This window comes from Protobothrops mucrosquamatus, unplaced genomic scaffold (assembly GCF_001527695.2).
Source record: "Protobothrops mucrosquamatus isolate PMUCROS unplaced genomic scaffold, P.Mucros_1.0 scaffold827, whole genome shotgun sequence".
NCBI classification, from domain to species: Eukaryota; Metazoa; Chordata; class Lepidosauria; order Squamata; family Viperidae; genus Protobothrops; species Protobothrops mucrosquamatus.
Window position 1 is genome coordinate 250,750 of NW_015387087.1, and position 4,758 is coordinate 255,507.

Consider the following 4,758-nt stretch of genomic DNA (forward strand, 5'->3'; position numbering starts at 1 on the left):
CCACTTTGGCTTCTCACCCCATGCAATTTTGATGACGGGATATGGGGGCCTAGTGGGAGTCCTTAAACAGTGTGCCAAGCCTTTGAAAGCCCGATCAAACCCAACTCCCATACTCAAGGGTGTGTTCTTGGACTGTTGCTCACCTTTTACAAGTCAGCCAAATAGTTAAGCCAAATCACACTTCCCAAATTCAAAAGACCCCTAACCCTGATTGATGGCTCTTTCAACAGCTGTCTGGAGGGATTGATTGCTCTTTCAGCAGCCGTCTGGAGGGAAATCCATGGGGTATCTCACTCAACAAAGATTTTTCCCCATGATGGAGATGTTTCCGAAACATAAATACACTTCTTTGTATATTATCCTTCTATAAAGATCCTTCTGTGCTGCTTTAAACTACCCATCCAGTTCAGTTTTCAAGGCCACCTGGATCCATTTTGATTTCAGATCATTACTGCCTGATCAATGTGATTTTATTTCTATTAACATGGCTAGGTTTTGTATTGATATTTGTAAAATATGCCACCCCTTGACCGCCTTAGCCTGATAATGATTAAATTTTCCTGTAATTTTTATTTGTCTCAGAATTCCTTTTTTATCTTTGAATTAGTCTATGATTGTAATAAAGCTGACTACTAATATTACATATACAGTAACTTGTCAGGTGCAACATATATCATATGGTATACGGTATTCTGGTTATGTGTAAGTGACTACCCAGTATAAAAATGGGTAATAATTTATCTATCTTTCTAACCATCTTTTCTGGATTAAATCACAATGGAAGATAGATCTGGAGAAAACTATTTTTAATTTTAATATGATGCAGAGCATTGGAAAAGCTTTAATTCATTGGTGAGTTATATCAAGCTGCTCTCCTTCAAAATGTTGGCTTGAAATAGCCTTCTCGTTTAGATCTTAACTGTGCCTTTTAATGTACAGAGCACTTTCCACCAGATTTGGCGATCAACTGAGTCAAGTCAAGCCAATCCACTTTGACGTTTGCATTTAAGATGGCCAAGTGGAGACACTCAATTTTCCAAGTCGGATCAGACCACTGCTCCAAATCAAGATGATGGGCCAGAATCATTTCACGCGGATCTAAATATTTTTTAGATATGAAACATTGAATATTCACCAGTTCTGGCATATGTCCAAAACTAAACTGATTGCATTCAAAGCTGTATCAAAGCTTTGTCTCTGGAGATTCTCAGTCATCCAGGTCATGGTTGTCCCAAAGATGCTTTTTCACGAGGCAACTGGACTGTCTTGTTTTCCTTTGAAGACATTTCACTTCTCATCCAAGAAGCTTCATTCAGTTCTGGAGGCAAAGGTTGTGTCAGAAGAATTTATCAACATACTGAAAAGGATGGTGACTTGTTAAGGCTTCAAGTTGCTTGAATACAAGTTTGAGTGTCTCGTCCCAATGTAGCATGCCAACTCCATTGAAGGTACCAGATCAATCCAATTTCAATTAATCTCATGAGGATTTCATTTCTTTTTTATAATTGTCTATTCCCTCCCCCTTTTTTTTCCGGGCATAGTAATCTGCAATATCTTCTTCCAGAAATCTGCATGGATAATTCTTAATTGCATTTGTCGTAATATGACCTGGTTTGAGGATCGTGTTTAAATTTCTCTTTCATTTCTTCTCCTTAAAGGAAGCAGGGAATAGTTACAGGGGGGCAACTAAAGGGTACAGGTAATCCTTGACTTACAACAGTTCATTTAGTGACCGTTCAAGCTTACAAGAGCACTGAAAAAAAGTGACTTATGACTGCATTTCACACTTACAACCATTGCAGCGTCCCCCATTGTCACAGGATCAAAATTCAGATGCTTGGCAGTTAACTCCTATTTATGATGGTTACTGTGTCCCATATCACCCTTGGTGACCTTCTGACAAACAAAGTCAATGGGGAAGCCAGATTCACTTCACAACCATGTTACTAAATCGTCAACTGCAGTGATTCCCTTAAGAACTGTGGCGAGAAAGATCATAAAATGGGGCAAAGTTCACTTAACAAATATCTCACTTAGCAAAATAATTTTGGGACTCAATTGTGGTCATAAGTCAAGGGCTACCTGTATCAGCCTAGCAAAGCGTTGTGTGCCGCAAGAGAAAGAGTTGGAATTTTTTTTAGTGATGCTAAAAGTTGAAGTATTGTCCCATCCATCACAGTGGACTTAAGTATGCCTAGGTCTAAATCCAATCCACTGAATATTTGATACCTTGTCACTGACAGTTTCACATAATTCACAGCCGGCTTGTGATTTTACCATATGAAATATTTGAAGTCTTTCCTACTTGGTTATCTTAGTTTTACTCTGTTTCGTTCATAAGTACAGCATCCCCCTTTGCACATGACTAAATGTATGCATTTGGTAAGAATTCAAAAAAGGGAAAAGAGAGACTAAGCACGATAAGGACTTATTATGATAATTGGACTCACTCGGCAATGTGTTGCAATAGATGGTTGAATCAAATGTTCTTGTGCAAATATTAGCATTTTGATGAAAACATGGAAGTTCTTTTTGGGAACCCTGAAATACATGCTAGACGGGTGTAAGGTTGGAGTTATTTCTTTTAATCTCTATTTAGTTTCTATGTCGACTTGGGAGGGGGATTAAAATGAAGTCTGTGTTCAATGACTTTTTTCGAGAACTGTGGATTTTCTCCCTTAAAAGAATGGCTTTTTTTTTTTGTTGTTGTTGTTCCATGGAGAAAAGTGCAACCGGCATGAACACTTTCTACTGAAAAGATTCTTAGATTTGTAAATGAAGAGGGTGCTCTAGAACAATGGGACGTTATGCGCTGTATGCAAAGATGCTGCAATGTTTTATGTCGCTTCTTTCCTGAAGAGGCAGCAGAGATGCAGCTGACATGAAGTGTCAGACGAAGAGGATACAAGAATAGCTGAAGTGTATCGAGAATCAAGATTAAGATGAGGGAGGGACCACAAATGCTTTCATCCAGGCGATTCTACCACACAGGGCAGTAAGAGTAATAAGCAATTCAGAGAGAAAGAGACGTATTTTGTAGCTGGATTGTTCTATTACTTTCCACATTTCTGCACGATAGTGTTCTGTCCCAGCCTACGTACGTCCTTGTTACTTCACAAAGAAGTAACAGTAGACTGTTTTAACAGTAGACTAACCTCTTGTTTGCATTACTATAACATCAGTGGTGGGATTCAACTACTGTATGTGACCAACTGCTTCTCTGTGTGGATGCCGCTTCTAGAAGTCCATTCTGGGCCTGGGCAAGAAAAAATTAGCTACGGGTTCTGCCAAACTGGTGTGAACTGGCTGAATCCCACCACTGTATAACATGCTCTACATCAGGCTGCTCTTGAAGAGCACTTGGAAACTTTAACTGATGCAAAATCCAACCACAGGATTGGATGCCAGTTGTACGGCACATGTAACATCACTACTACAGGAGCTGCGCTGGTTGCTGCTATGTTTCTAGGTGCAATTCAAGTGTGCTAGTTTTTTTCCCTCCACTGAACTCCAAAGTTTTTCCCAAAGCCCTCCAAAATAAAACAAACTACAGACCAATCGTTCAAAATTACTACAATGCCAAGTTCGGTAAGATTTTCTAATTAACATTTTTGGTTAATGAGGGAAAAAGTTTGGGAAGCCCTGCATTAAACCATAAAACATGGCTTACAAGCTACTACAGGTGGGTTCCTACACAGGGTAAGCCAAAACCAAAGGAGATGTCTGAAAGCAAGGGCAACGTGCTCAATCCCTACCCCTGAGGGTAGAACTGTTCACACACACACACACACACACACATACACACACACACACACACACACATACACAGCAGACCCCTTCGGACTATAATCCTGTGTTTTGAGGAAACTACAGAGTACCAGACTCCTGGGCCTGAGAACTGGCGCCTGTGATTTGGGATACTTGTGGAGTGGAGCCAATTTAGAGCGCCTTCATTCTCGCTCCTGGTTAGCACAAAAGAAAATGTATTTTGGCAGGTGCCTAAATAGGGATAAACGCACAACGAGGCTCTTTGTCCTTTCCCGGCAGAGAACTTTAATTCCCTTTTGTGCCAGTCATTCGCTCCTGCCCAGACGCGGCTTGAAAGTTCCTCTCTCTTTTGTTTGTGTTTCCATTAAGCGGTGCTACGTTTCTCTTCTTACCCCTGATGAAATAGCACGTTATTTGCGAATGCATTTGGGGTCCTGCTGTGCCTGCAAATGCTAGTTACAGCATTGTTTTATGATTATTTCAAGCATTTCAAAGGCTCCTCGCTAGATTCGAGTACAAAAATCTTGATCTCAACTGCGTAAGGCCAATGGGTGGACCCTAACCAGCTCAGTGGAAGGGATTAAGGGTAAATGAACACCAATAGCACATGAGATTTCGAGGGAGGTTACAACTGCGATCGGGAGCAAGCAAATCTTGGCTTGCTGTTCCTGGATGCTTTGTGGTGAAGTCAGCTGTGATTGGGTGCAGTTCAAATGGAATGCAATCACTCTAGCAGGTTCTCCATGTGCTGTGTTAATAAAGCCTTGGTGTTTGGTGGAGCTCATTGCTTGGCTGCATTGTTTACAAACCAAAGTTGACACAAAGGAAAGCCAAATTACATACTCAGAGTCCTCCATAAAAAAAAATATCTCTGCAAAACAGAGTTATTGGGGAAGGAATCATTTCTCTGAATGGTTAGGGCTGAATCAATGTTTCTAAAAATATCCAAATGAAATAATATTCTTCCTTCCTTCCTTCCTTCCTTCCTTC